The 15,344-nt window shown below is 44.0% G+C and overlaps 1 long non-coding RNA gene across 4 annotated transcripts in view; it reads left to right on the forward strand.

Annotated features, from left to right (window-relative positions):
- The window catches only part of LOC140731352 (uncharacterized), a 322,062-nt gene that overhangs the window by 300,635 nt on the left and 6,083 nt on the right, over positions 1-15,344 (forward strand). For 3 of the 4 annotated variants that reach the window (XR_012099796.1, XR_012099797.1, XR_012099795.1), the window contains 2 exons: positions 11,220-11,410; positions 13,551-13,852. This is a non-coding gene — a long non-coding RNA (uncharacterized lncRNA). The remainder of the gene's footprint in view (positions 1-11,219; positions 11,411-13,550; positions 13,853-15,344) is intronic. The other variant, XR_012099798.1, reaches the window with a different exon arrangement.

Raw genomic sequence — 15,344 nt, forward strand, 5'->3', positions numbered from 1 at the left:
TGGGCGTAGGCTAGCAACCTCACCCCGTAAAAACCCAGTACTCCAGAAAGCCAAGAGATGCTCCTAATACCTCATCCCTGGGAAAGGTCCACCAAAAAGATGGGCTATACCTGGAGACAACTTGAAAGGTTGGCCAAGGACGGAGGACTCTGCCGAGTCGCTGTTGGCAACCTATGTTCCAGTAGCGGTGATGGGCTTACGAAAAAGAAGAAGATAATGATCAAACAGCAGAACAGACTCCATGGACCTACAGGAGTAATTTTGCTCCTATGTTTTATGCTCTTATCGGTCTGGTCAGCGACCCAAGCCCCTCAACTGAGGGGAACTGCCTAGCTATTCCTTTGCGGTCTTGATAATCAGCCTGTTTAATTATGGAGGGAAGCAGCATAGAAGTAGGCCATTCGGCCCATCAAGTTTGTGCTAACCATCAGCTACCCATCGACACTAATCCTTCATTCTCCTTACATTCATACCACCTCCACCGGGATTCTAGGGTGCATTTGCAGCAGCCGTTTTAACTACCGACTTGCATGTCTTTGGGATGGGAGGAAACTATTGCACCGGGGGCGGGGGGAGGGGGACCTCACACTGTCACAGGGACAATGTGCAAAGTTCACAGTCAGCTCCCAAGGCTAGGTCTCTGGGACCATTACATTGTGATGTCCCTCACTTGTTGGGGTCTGACTTGATTTTTGCAAGTTGTGTGTTGCAATACTCAGTGATGGGGTTATTGAACTATTGCCCAGAGCTTGGACCTTCAGTCTGAGTGTGAGAGTTTATATCCGAGCAAGACAGCTGAAGACTTAAGTGCAATTAATTTAATAAAAATGTGGAATTATGGGCTTGTCTTGGTAACGTTGATCATATAACTACTAGATAGTCCTTCTAAAAACTCATCTCAAGATTCAAATTTATTTATCATGTTTACGGTGAACTGTATCATTTGTTACCAGCCAGCACATCTAATCTGTGTCACCACACATTCCAATACCAACATAGCATGCCCACCCCCATGGTGAACTCGGACTCAGGCTCGTTGATATAGGGCCTTCAACCGCAGACTCAGGGTTCAGGCCAATCGGACTTCCAGTCAACCCCTAAGTGTCAATTTCAATCCCAAGGACCACTCCAAGTGCACTGCTGATGGGGCTCTGAACAGTAGACCTCTGTTTCATTACTGTTCCCTCAAGGAAGTCTCCTGCCTGGCCCATCTAGGACTTCAGTCTTACCAATTTGATCGTATCTTAAACGATCTCCTTGCTCAGACTTATTTTTTGGCGGATATATAAATGCTGCCAGAAAATGACTTATAACAAGTGGTGTGTTTTTTTATTGTAATTCTGGTAACTGCAGCTCAAATATTTCCAGGGCCCCGTCTCCACAGTTGTTTGCTATACAAAAGGAAAACAGATTACTGGATAAGATTGTGTTCATAGAATGTGGAAGGGACATAGTCTAAGGTTCCTAACCATTTTTATGCCATGGACCAATAACATTAAGCAAGGGGTCCGTAGACTCCAGGTTGGGAACCCCTTGTCTAAGACTACGTTCACACTAGACCGGATAATTTTGAAAACATCGGTTTCACGTAAAAACAATAGGCATCCACACTAGGCGTTTTGAAAAATATTGCTGTCCACATTAAAACGGACATTTCAGCAAATCTCCTCCTACTGCGCATGCACAGGACACATCTACAGAAAACAAGCGACATGTTTGGTGTCAAATCTCGCCGTGAAAGACTTGGTGCGCATTTGTTCAGTTACTGACTAGAAAAACTTAAACGACGGACAGCTGTTGGCTCTCGCGCAGGAGGACTTAAAACTAAAAAAAACAAATACTGGAGCGTACGGAAGCAACCAACAGGGAGTTCATGGACAGTGTGACCCAGCTGATGACGAACATTGAAAAACTGACGGACTCTGTTGCATTAATAAAGCCCCTTGTTAAATCCATATCTGCATCAGTATTATCTTGTATTTCCATACAATGTTACAGTAGGCTGTTACACATCTATTGTCAGAGAAGTACTTGCATAAATAGGTAAACCACCTTCATACCAGCAAGGACAGAAAACAGGGCAAAGTGAGTATACTTGTTTATTCTAAGTTATGGGTCAAAGTATTTGGTGAGTACGTTTCTAATTCTTCTGGCTTCAGTCTCGTTGCTGTCTGTTCTGAAATTGTTAGGTTGCGTTCAAGAAAACAATGAAATGGCACGCTGCCATCACCATCTGTTCCAGCACGTCATGACAGTGTTTTCAAATTTCTCTGGTTACCCCGTCCACACTGCTCCAGCCAATCCGGCATTTTCAAAATTACACACCCTGGAGAGCGTTTCTGAAAATCTCCATTTTCAGGGAACAAAAATGCCGTTTTAGTGTGGACGGAGGGTAAAAACGAACAGAAAAGGCTTCGGTTACAGATTTATCCAGTGTAGCCTAAGGAGACTAGAATGAGAAGGAATTTCTATATTTGGAATGTTGTGAGATTTTAATTCCAAATTGCAGTCACTAGTTTGGAATTCTAGTACCAGGACATGGAATCTCGATGCCTTTGAGTGGCCACTGTGACAATGCTCTCAAATAGCCATTTTCATTTAATATTGGAGGAAATGTTTTGTTGGTATATTACTTGGCAATGTTGGTCTTCAGGTAAGGGAAGTGCCTGGTATGGTCATATTATACAAGGAGGCCACCAGCCAGGAAGCAGGTGGACATAGGAGGTAAATATTGTCAGGAAGTTGAGTGTGGAAAGTACTTGCAGAAAGACAACTTTGTAAAATGGCTCCACTTTCCATGCACAGGCAGAGACAAAATTCTGACACAATTTATTGGACCCTCCTTCCAAGTGAAATTCAACTGATATTTGTCCCTGATTTCTCAGAAGTTTATTCAGATTCAGCATGTCATCTAAAACGTTGACAAACTTCTATAGATAATCAGTGGTGAGTTTTGTGGATGGTTCTATCTAAAAGTAGTGGATACAGCCAAGTCCATCACGGGAAAAGCCCCCTCCACCTTTCAGTGAGTCTACAAAGAGCGCTGTCGTAGGTAAACAACATCCATCGTCAAGGATCCCCACCCTCTAGGCCATGCCCTCTTCACCCTGCTGTGTCAGAAGCCTTAGGTCGCACACCAGCACATTCAGGAGCAGTTAACCATCAGGCCCTGAAGCAGCCTGGATGAACCTGGATCCACACTGAACCACTTTCAACTCCTGTTGTCAACCTTGTTGATTTACTTACTGTTTGCTTGTTTTTGTGTTCGTGCAGTTTGTCTTCTTTTGCACATCGTCAGTCTTTGTTTTCCATTGTGTTTCTTTGTTCTGTGGATCCCTGCAAGAAAATGAATCTCAGGCTGATATATGGGTACTTTGATAATACATTTACTTTGAACTTTGTACAATGTTTGAAACAATTGGGAAGAGTTTTTTCCAAATTGTTACAGCATTTCCTCTGATGAAGGAACTCGGCCTGAGACATCCACAGTTCATGGATACTGCCTAAACCCACTGAATTCTCCCAGCACGTTGTGTATCTCATTTGCCTAACATCTGCAGTCTCTTGTGCCTGTATTTCTTCTGATTCTGAGTTATTTTTTGCAGCTGAGGCACTGAATTAAACCACTTGTGGGGTTTTGATCCACTTGTTTGTAATCTTGCTTGTTTACCCAACCATCCTCACCGCTTAGTAAGGAGTATCTGGCTTGGATTGAGGTCTCTGGTAATTTATCCATGGAAATTCAAGATCCTGGGCTTCCTAATGTGCTTTGAAGCACTGTGTAGCCTGGGTCGTTGTACAAATAAAATAAAAAGCCAAATACGCAGATCGGCTGGGAGTGCGTGTGCTCTGGCTGTTCCTTCATGCCCCAGAGGTTAGGAATGTCTGCCCCCAGGTGAACCGTCAATCAGTGACAAGTGACACGGCGTCGCATTCCTGAAGCAAGCAGTTGTATCATATGTTGTCACACTTATTTACTTGATTTTGGTAAGACCAACCGTGAGGTGACTTCCAACAGAGCCAGCCTGTGTCGCATTAACAAGGAATTTCATGGTATTGCTTATCAAATGACTGTTTCCTTTTGTTTTCAGTAGTAGTGCTGTGGCATGTTCTTCAGTTTATCGCTGTGACTCGAGCCAAGCCGAGGCTGCCTTGTAGCAGATGGCATTCTTCCAAGCTAGAATAGTCTCTTATGCTGTCATGCATCACTCAGATTTATCTTTTCTCTCTCTTCCTCCCCCCCCCCCCCCCCGCCCTAGGTTTTAGGCCTGGGGCCATTGGCATCTTGTATGCACTTTGGGAATTATGAATGACAGTTTCGGAACCACAGCCCCTGAATAACCCCACTTGGAATTTTGTAAAACCTGTTTTGTTTTACTTTTTGAAGGTGCAAATTAGGTCCTTTTTAAAAATGGGATCAAGGGGAATCCGAATCAAGCTTAATATCACTAGCATTGTTGTGAAATTTGTTGTTTTGCAGCAGCAATATACTGCAATACATAAAATCTGTAAATTACTATAAGAACTACATATACATATATGAAGTGACATTACCTAAGTAATGCAAGAAGAGAGCTAAGAAAATAGTTGTGATGTTGGGTTAGTTAATTATCTGTTCCAAAATCTGATGAAGAAGCTGTTCCAGAAAAGCAAGTGGAGGAGTATACACTCACTCTGAGCACCTCCAGGGTCTGTCCTGGAGAAATACTGCTGGGAAGCAGGCCCTTGGTCCAACTGAGTCTCTGCTGACCATAACATCAGTGATCGCTGAACAGATTTCACTACTTTCTAACTCATGTTCTCAGCTCTTCTTTGCACTGTTTGTCTTATTTTGCAAGCTGGTTGTTTGTCAGTCCTTGTTTATGTATAGTTTTTCCTAAATTATATTGTATTTAATTATTTTCTTGTGAATGCCTACAAGAAAACAAATCTCAGGGTACTATGTATACTAATATACTACTATGTACTAATAAATTTACCTTGACTGACTATATTTTGCAGTCCGGTTGAAGGATCTCAGTTTGAAGTATTGAAATTGCATTTCCCACCATAGATGCTGCTTGACCAGCTGAGTTCCTCCAGCACTTTGTGTGCTGACTGAAAGTGTCGGGGCAGGTTCACTAAGTAGCTAATAACAAACATTCAACTTTGTGCTCCATCAATTAAGATGTAGAATATACAATCAGGAATGCTCAGGGGAACCTCAGTAAAACATTGCTCCAGCCTCAAATGAATTACTGCATTTCATTCTGGTCACCCTTTTATAGAAGGGATGTGAGGGTATCAGAGAGGATTAGAAAATATTTACAAGATCTGTTTATTTGATTTGACTTCAGTGTCGATAACCGTTGGTCGTTTGAGGTTGGGCATGGATTTATTGGGGAATGTGACAGTGGTACCTGCCCTGTTGTTTCTGACCCTGCTTGTACACGCAGCCATCTTCAAATAGAGAATACGGTTTCTCCACGCCGCCCATCGCGTTCACCCCTCCTCCCAACTCAGTACATAAAAGCATGCAGACATGGTCAAGAAGTTCGGATGTTGTTAGACCAAACATGAGAACAGGGACGAGATGTGATCTAAGTGACTTTGACTGTGGAATGATTGTTGGTGCCAGGCAGGGTGGTTTGAGTATCTCAGAAACTCTTGATTTCCTAGGATTTTCATCCACATGCGTCTCTAAAGTTTACAGGAGTGGTGTGAAAAGCAAAAATCACCAGTGAGCAAGAGTTCAGAGGGTGAAAATACCTTGTTAATGAGATTGGTCAGAGGAGAATGACCAGACTGGTTCAAGCTTACAGGAACCTAAATAACCACGTGTTACAACAGAAGAGCATCTCCGAGTGCACAACATGTTGAGTCTTGAAAAGGGTGGGCTACATCAGCATGAACATTATGAAGTGCTAATGAATATCTGTCACTAGAGCTTGTCGACCCTCTGATTTCGTTCCAATGATCTCTAGAAAGTACTGTTAAAGTACACAGGACCAGGGATCGTGTCAGTGTTGCCCTCTCGCAATCAAAGCATTAAGGCCAAAAGAGGTTGAATGTAGTTGTTCCAGACAAATAAGTGCCTTAAATTTCTTCTTGTTCCAGACATAACTCTCAAACTGTTAGAGGAGACAGAGAATCAGAATCTGACTCGTCACTGAATTACAGTATGTCATGTGTTTTGCAGCAGCCGTACAGTGTAAAAAAATCAAATTAAATCCACTGTCATTCAATAAAACAATAAAATGTTAAAACTTCCAGGGGTGGGGGGGACTTTCTATAGGCACTGGATATAAATATATTAAATATTTAAATTAAGTAAGTGGTGCAAAAATAGTAAAAAAAGGATAGTGAGCTGGTGTTCATGGGTTCAATGACGATTTAGAAATTGGATGGGAGAGGAGAAGAAGGTGTTCCTGAATTGTTGAGTGTGTGCCTTAATGCTTCTGTACCTCATCCCTGATGATAGCAACGAGAACGAGGCCTGACCTGGGTGATTGGGGTCCTTAGAGATGGACAACACCTTTTTGAGGCACCGCTCCTTGAAGATGTCCTGGATTTCATGGAGGCTAGTGCCCCTGATGGAGCCGACTAAGTTTATAGCTCTCTGCAGCTAATTTCAATCACGTGCAGTAGCACTGCCCCATACCAGACAGAAGAGCAGCCAGTTAGAATGCTCTCCATGGTACATCTGATAGAAATTTGCAAGTGTCCTTGGTGATATACCAAATCTTCTGAAATTCCGAATGAAATGTAGCTGCTCAAGTGGTTCTTTGTAATTGTATCAATAAACTGGGCCCAGGATAGATCCTCTGAGATGTTGACACGCAGGAACTGGAAGATGCTCACACTCTGCACTTCTGATCCCTTGATGAGGATTGGTGGTGTTCCTTCACCTTACCCTTCCTGAAGTCCACAATCAGCTACTTGATCTTACTGAAGTTGAGTGCAAGGTGGTTGCTGCGACACCACTCAAATAGCCGATATATCTCACTCCTGTACACTCTCTCGTCTCCATCTGAAACTCTGTCAACACGGACTAGAAGGGCTGAGATGGCCTGTTTCCATGCTGTAATTGTTATATAGTTGTGCAGTCAGCAGATTTATAGATGGTATTTGAGCTGTGCCTAGCCACACAATTATGGGTGTAGAGAGAGTAGAGCAGGGGGCTAAGCAGTTACCCTGAGGTGTGCCAGTGCTGATTGTCAACGAGGTAGAGATGTTATTTCCAATCCGCACAGATTGTGGTCTTTCAGTTAGGAAGTCGAAGGTCCAGTTTCAAAGAAAGGTACAGAGGAACTTTTCAACCAGAACTGTTGAGCGGGATAACAAATCAGCCTCAATCAGGTTCAGTGGCTCGAAAGGCCTAATTCTGCTCCTATGTCTTATGGTCTTATAATTTTGAGGGAGTTTATGGTGATATGTTGCTGTTGTATAAGATGTTGGTGTTTTGTGTATAGTTTTGGTCACTCTGTTAAAGGAACATTGGATGGCGATGTAAAGATACATCTCTACCAAAAGAGGTGTAAGTGTTCCTTCCCTCCACTAGCCTGCAGGTCACCCTTGGGCAAGGTGTAGCACCTGCTTAGATCAGGGTCACACGAAGCCATGGGAGCAGGTGGTGGATGGTCGTATGTGCAGCTGGTGCATATGCAGATCCTGGTTATCGGGCAGACAGTCTCTGAAGAATATTGATCATGGCTGGGGTCACCTGTCTTGTAAAGGTGTAGCACCTGCTTAGATCAGGGTCACACGAAGCCATGGGAGCAGGTGGTGGATGGTCGTATGTGCAGCTGGTGCATATGCAGATCCTGGTTATCGGGCAGACAGTCTCTGAAGAATATTGATCATGGCTGGGGTCACCCGTCTTGTAAAGGTGTGCCCAGTAGAAGGCAATGGCAAATGACTTCTGTAGAAACATTTGCCCAGAACAATCATGGCCATGATCGCCCATATCATACAGCACAGCACATAATGAACGAACATTATAAGAAAGACATCACTAAGATGGAAATAATGCAGAGGAAATTTATGAGAATATTGTCAAGACGTGCAACAACAACCTTTCATTCAACATCAGTAAGATCAAGGAAATGATCGTTGACTTCAGGAAAGGAAAGTCAAGGGAACACACACCAGTTGTCTTCAAGTGCCCAGCACTGCAAAGGTGTTCCTGGGTATCAACAACTTTGTTCTGTCCTGGGTCAAGCATATTGATTCAATTGTGAAGAACTCATGTCAGCAACCTTATTTCATTAGGAGACTTGGTATGTCACCAAAGTCTAGCAAATTTCTACAGATGTACCATAGAGAGCATTCTGACTGGCTGCATCACCATCTGTGATGAAGGCACAGAATTGGAAAAAGCTCCAAAAGATTGTAAACTCAGTTGCACTATCCTCTCTACTAAAGAGAACGTCTTCAAAAGGCAATGCCTCAAAAAGACATCCATCATTAAGAACCCCCACCACCCAGGACATACCCTCTTCACATTACTAAATGCTCAATGCCATCAGGGAGGAGGTACGTGAGCCTGAAGACACATTTCAAGAACAGCATCTCTTCCGCTATGCCGTTAGATTTCTGAACAGTTCTTGAACAACTCTTCACTTTTTGCACCACATATGCCAAACCCTCCCATTCTGTTTGTCTAAAATGTGATGGCAAATGGGAAGAAACTGTTCCTAAAACATTGAGTGTATACCTTCAGGCTTCTGTCTCTTCTCCCTGATGGTAGTAATGAGAAGAGGGTATATGCTGGAAGCCGAGTGGCCTTAATGAAGGATGCTGCCATTTTCATGCTCCAGCTATTGAAGATGTGCTCAACAATGGGGAGGCTAATGCTCATGATGGACCTGGCCAAATTTACAACCTTCGCCTGATTGTCTGATCCTGTGTGTTGATGTCTCCATACCAGTCAGCATGCTTTCCATTGATTCATGTAAAATGCACACTGGGTGTCAGCACAGACTTGAAGGGTCAAGGGGCATGTTTCCATCCTCTCCCTCTCTCCCCAGAGAAGATATACCAAGATGCTGCCTGGACTTAGAGGGTCGACTGAGCTGGGACTTTTTGGAGTGAAAGAGGATGAGACGTGACTTGATAGAGGTATACAAGATGATCTGAGACATGGATGGAGTGGATAGGCAGATGTTTCCCAAGGCTGAAATGGCTTAATACTAGGGAAGGTAATTTTGGGATGATTGGATGATCCCTGTCAGTGCTTCCTCAACTCATTTGATGGGTCGGTTGTGTTTTGTAACTCCAAAACATAAAATTTATTGCAAGAAAAAGATGTGAGCCTAAGAGAAAGTGTCTTTGTTTCATTTTCACTTTAGCAAGATGTACATGGGTGACCTGGTCACTTCATGACATATGCTATTCATGTACTTTTACATATAACCCGTATTTAAACAGCAAAGAAGGCTTAAACAATGTGTTTACAACATTCCTGAAATACGGAACAGTGCTGTCCTCTCAGTGTGCACATCCTGAACTGGCCCTGAAGGCAGATGTGAAGAGATGCCCTCTGAGCCGGCTTTGGGAAAGCAGACGGCACCCGGGAGCTTGAGAGGGAGGAGATGGGGAAGGAGTAGGTGGGAGGAATCCTTGAAAAAGAGTCTGCATTGTGCCAGTGACTTTTGGAAATTTGCCCAAAAAAATCAGTGTGAATTTTTGTGCCATGATGTGTAGAAGCAGAAAACAGAGAGGGATTCTGTCCTCACTGAGCTCCTGTTTGATCTGCTGGGTGATGTATAAATTTTATGGCGTAAAATGCACAGCAGTGAAGCCTTGGTGCTGGTGTGGTGTGGCGCAGTGCTCCAGAAAGGCCTGTTCTGCACCTTATCTCTAAATAGTAAATAAAATACTTCAAATCAGTCACCATTGCCCCTGTACTAAAGAACTCTACACCTTCAGAACTAAGCCACTACCGACCGTCAAGTGACGCTGATGCCCATCATCATGACGTCCATTGAAAGGCTGATAATGGTACACATTAAAAACCCCACTGCTGCCACATTGGACACTAACCAATGACTGATCCACTCTACAACAAATGCCATGGTATCTGTTATGCACCTGGCCCTGACACACGTAGAAAACAAGGGTACATATATCAGCTGTTCCTGGATTTCAGTTCTATTGTATTTCTTTATTTTCCTATAAATGTCTGCAAGAACATGAATGTATATGGATAGTATATGGTGACATAAATGTACCCTGATAATAAATTTACTTCGAGCTTTGACAGAATTATTGTTGAGAGGTTTTCAGTATGGGAGATCTTTGAGCAAGGGGACATGGTTGTAAGTGGTAGTCATTTCAAACTGAGGTCAATGGGAATTTCCCGTAGAGCCATTGAGCGCAGAAACTCCATGAACAGCTTCCTCCAGATGCTACACTCACATGATAATCGAATAACCTTTCAACACACACATCTTTGGGAAAGTGAGTGGAAACTGAAGTAATCACAGGGAGAAAATGCAAACTCCATACACATAGCACCTGAGGTCAGGATTGAACCCTCTACCAGCCGCTGATACTAGCTTTCCATAGTAATCACTCGGTATCTGACTCCCTTTCCTATTGCCTTTCCCCAAAGACCACCCTCCTGGCACTTACCCCTGCAAGCATTAGAAGTACCCCTGCCTCTCCACCCTCAGCCCCAAGCAGCCATTTCAGATCAGGCAAAACTCACCTGCAAGTCTTTCAGGGTCATCTGCTATATCACAGTTCACTGTCTATTTTATTATTATTAAAGGAAACCTCCTTCTGGTGCCGGTCCTTTACCCCTTTCTCCCATGGTCCACTGTCCTCTTCTGTCGGATTCCTCCTCCTTCAGTCGATTTCCTCTTCCACCGATCCCCTTCCAGCTTCCTCCTCCCCCTCCCCTCACTTGATCCACCTGTACCTTATAGCTTGTACTCATTTCCCTCCCTCTACCTTCCCCTGTCCAGTCCTGATGAAGAGTCTCAGTCCGAAACATCAACTTTATTCCTCTCCGTTGATGCTGCCTGAACTGCTGAACTCCTCGACCATCTTCTCTGTATAGCTCTACTGTACCACATTTGGCCACCACAGTAAGAAAGGGGAGTAGAGGAGATTTTTGTTTCCAACCCCTGCCACACAGCTCCCGAGATCTATGTCGATTCATAGACCTGGCTTCTTCTCTTGTTCTGATGAAGGGCTCTCAGCCTGAAACACTGACTGTTTATTCCTCTCTACAGATGCTGCCTGACTGTTGAGTTCCTTCACACGTGTGTGTGTGTGTTACTGCAGACCGGTTCACAAACTTTTTTGGGTTACCGCCCCCTCGACTCCAGGACTCCCCTCCTGCCGAAGGATTTTGGCCCAAAACGTCAACTGTGCTTTTTTTGATGGATGCTGCCTGGCCTGCTGAGTTCCTCCTGCATTTTACGTGAGTTGTTCTTTTGGGGTTTCTTGCTTTGTCGCTGCCTGTAGGAGACTTTGATAAGGAATGTACTTTGAACTTTGAAGTTCCTTCTGATGTTGTGCCCCTTTGTCCTGGGCTTTCCCATTATTGGCAACATACTCTCTGAGGCTATGCCCTCAGATTCTGGACCCTCTCGCTATAGGAAACATCCTCTCCACATCCACTCTGTCCAGGCCTTTTAATATTCGATAAGAACATAGAAATCTACAGCACGTTACAGGCCCTTCAGCCCACAATGTTATTGCCAACCATGTAACCTACTCCAGAAACTGCCTCGAATTTCCTGAGTGCACAGCCCTCTATTTTTCTAAGCTCCATGTACCTATCGACGAGGCTCTTAAAGACCCCATTGGATCCACCTCCAGCACCGTCGCCGGCCGTGCATTCCACACACCCACCACTCTCTGTTTGAGAAACCTACCCCTGACATCCCCTCAGTACCTATTTCCAAGCACTTTAAAACCATGCCTCCTCATGTCAGCCCTGGGAAAAAGCCTCTAGCTATCCACACGATAAATGCCTCTCATCCTCTTATACACCTCTCATCCCCCATCACTCCAAGGAGAACAGGCCAAGTAGACTCAACCTAATCTCATATGGTACACCCTCCAATCCAGGCAACGGTCTTGTGAATCATCTCTGTACTCTCTATAGTATCCACATCCTTCCTGTAGTGTCATTGCTTTATTGCCACCAAACAATTGATACTAGAGCGTACAATCATCACAGTGATATCTGATTCTGCGCTGACCAGAACTGAGCAAGTACTCCAAATAGGGTCTGACCAAGGTCTTGTGTAACATTGCCTCACGGCTCTTGAACTCAGTCCCATGGTTGATGAATGCCAACACACCATATGCCTTGTTAGCAACACTGCCAACCTACACAGCAGCTTTGAGTGTCCGATCAACACGGACCCCAAGATCTCTCAGATCCTCCACACTGCCGAGTCCTACCATTTATATTATATTCTGTCTTCAAATTGGACCTACCAAAATGAGCCACTTCACACTTATCTGGGTTGAAGACCATCCGCCACCTCTCAGCCCAGTTCTGCATCCTTTCAATGTCCCACTGTAACCTCTGACAACCCTCCACAATACCTCCAACCTTTGTGTCATCAACAAACCTACTAACCCACCTTTCTACTTCTTCATCCAGGTCATTTATGAAAATCACAAAGAGAAGGGGTCCCAGAACAGATCCCCCCCCCCACCCCCCCCCCCAGAACACACCGGTCACCAACCTCCATGCAGAATACGAACCATCTACAGCCACCCTTTGCTTTCTGTGGGCAAGCCAATTCTGGATCCACAAAGCAAGGTTTCCTTGGATCCCATGCCTCCTTACTTTCTGAAGGAACCATACATGGGGAACCTTATCAAATGCCTTACTGAAGTCCATATACACTACATCCACTGGTCTACCTTCATCAATGTGTTTTGTTACATCCTCAAAGAATTCAATCAGGTTTGTAAGGTACAACCTGCCTTTGAAAAAGCCGTGCTGACTATCCCAAATCAGATTATATCTCCAAATGCTCATAAACCTGCCTCTCAGAATTTTCTCTAACAACTTGCCCACCATTGAAGTCAGACTCACTGGTCTATAATTTCCTGGGCTATCTCTACTTCCTTTCTTGAACAAGGGAGCAACATTTGCAAGTCTCCAATCCTCCAGTACTTCTCCCATCCCTATCGACGATGCAAAGATCATCACCAGAGGCTCAGCAATCTCCTCCTCACTTCCCACAGTAGCCTGGGGTATAGCTCATCTGGTCCCAGTGACTTATCTAACTTAATGCTTTTCAAAAACTCCAGCACATCCTCTTTCTTAACATCTATATACTCAAGTGTTTCAGTCCGCTCAAAGTCATCCACACAATTGCCGAAGTCTTTTTCCCTGGTGAATACTGAAGCAAAGTATTCATTAATTACCTCTGCAACCTCCTCTGACTCCATGCACCTGTTTCCACTATCACACCTGATTGGTCCTGTTCATCTTCGGGGTCGAGCTTAGTAGACAGTGGCGTCCTACAGCGACTGCTTGCATCTTTGGAAACAGCTCTATTTCTATCTTTAATATCTGGATTTTTCCCTTTCAGGGTTCTTTTGAAGACCCTGACCTGGAGTTCCACGCTGACTTCGGTTCCCTGCGAGAATGGGACCCGCTATTGTGGTTACACGACTGGCCGTTATTTGATATACCAAGGATGCGGCCTAGAACGTTAGCTCATTTTCGGAGTTTTGGGATTTCGTGGTTCTGGAGGTGGGCGGACTCGAGGTCAGTGCCTCTGCAGGAAATCGGTGTGTCGTGGGAGATGGAAGATCTCTGACTGTGTGCCTAGAGACCCGAGATCTTTGGGCACAGAGCTCAGAAAAAGCAGCGCAATGGACTTTTAACATTGTAAGTCAGCGAGTTTGTTATGTCTCCCCTCTCGCTATGAAATAGAGACACCTCTTTTTTCCTTATTGGGGGAGAGAGAGAGAGCCTATGGTATGTTGAATTACCGGATAAACGAGCAGTCTTTGTGGTACTGTAAGTCTGTGTCTGTATTGATGCTTTGCTGCATGCTGGAGTGCTCGGTGGGGGTTGCCGATGCTTTTTTTTGCTGGTGAAGGTGGGATTGTTGCTTTGTTGCTGCTTATGTGTGAGAGGGGGGAAGCTTTGGGGGGGAAGTTCTAACATTTAACTGTCATTCATTCTTTGGGGCACTCCTTTGTATTTGTGGATGGTTGTGAAGAAAAAGAATTTCAGGATGTATATTGTATACATTTCTCTAACATTAAATGTATCTTTGAAACCTATTCTCACATGGCTCATGCTCTTGCTCTTCACATACTTGTAGAATGCCTTGGGGTTTTCCTTAATCCTGTTCACAAAGGCTTCTCGTGACCCCTTCTGGCTCTCCTAATTCTATTCTTAAGATCATTCCTAGCAACCTTGTAATTCTCTACAGCTCTAACAGTACCTAGTTTCTTGAACCTTTCGTAAGCTTTCCTTTTTAACTAGATTTTTTACATACTTTGTACACCATGATTGTTTAACTCTACCATCCTTTCCCTGCCTCAGTGGAACATACCTATGCAGAACTCCATGCAAAAGTTCCATGAACATTTGCCACATTTCTGTTGTGCGTTTCCCTGAGAACATCTGCTCCCAATTTCCTGCCTAATAGCATCATATTTCCCCGTACCCCAATTAAATGTTATCCCAAATTATCTTCTATCCCTGTCTAGCACTATGGTAAAGGAAATAGGTTTCAGTCAGATCCACCACTGCCCATTCTTCTATAAACTCCAGTGATTACAGGTCCTGAGCTTTCAAACACTCCTCATAACGTTAATCCTTATATTCCCAGAATCATTTCCGTGAATCTTAGATACAGGGCCCAAACTGCTCACAATATCGCAAATGTGGCCCGACCAATGATTCATAAAGCCTCAGCATTACGTCCTTGCTTCTACGTTTGCAAGAAACAGTTCGTGAACCCTTTGCAATTACATGGTTTTCTGCATTAATTACTCACAAATAGTGGTCTGATCTCAACATTACATTCTTGCTTTTATATTCTAGTCCTCTTGAAATGAATGCTAAAGTTACACTTGCCTTTCTGCAAATTAATCTTTAGGGAATCCTGAACAGGGACTCCTAAGTCCCTTTTGCATTTTTCTCTGCATTTAGAAAAAAGTCAACCCTTTCATTTCTTCTACCAAAATGCATAACCAGACACTTCCTGACACAGAATTCCATCTGCCATTTTTTGCCCATTCTCCTACTCTGTCTGAGTCCTTCAGTAGCCTCTCTTCTTCCTCAAAATACTTGCCCCTCCACCTATCTTCATATTGTTTGCAAACTTTGCGACAAAGCTGTCAATGCCATCATCCAAATCATTGCT

Source organism: Hemitrygon akajei, chromosome 1, assembly GCF_048418815.1.
Source record: "Hemitrygon akajei chromosome 1, sHemAka1.3, whole genome shotgun sequence".
NCBI lineage: Eukaryota > Metazoa > Chordata > Chondrichthyes > Myliobatiformes > Dasyatidae > Hemitrygon > Hemitrygon akajei.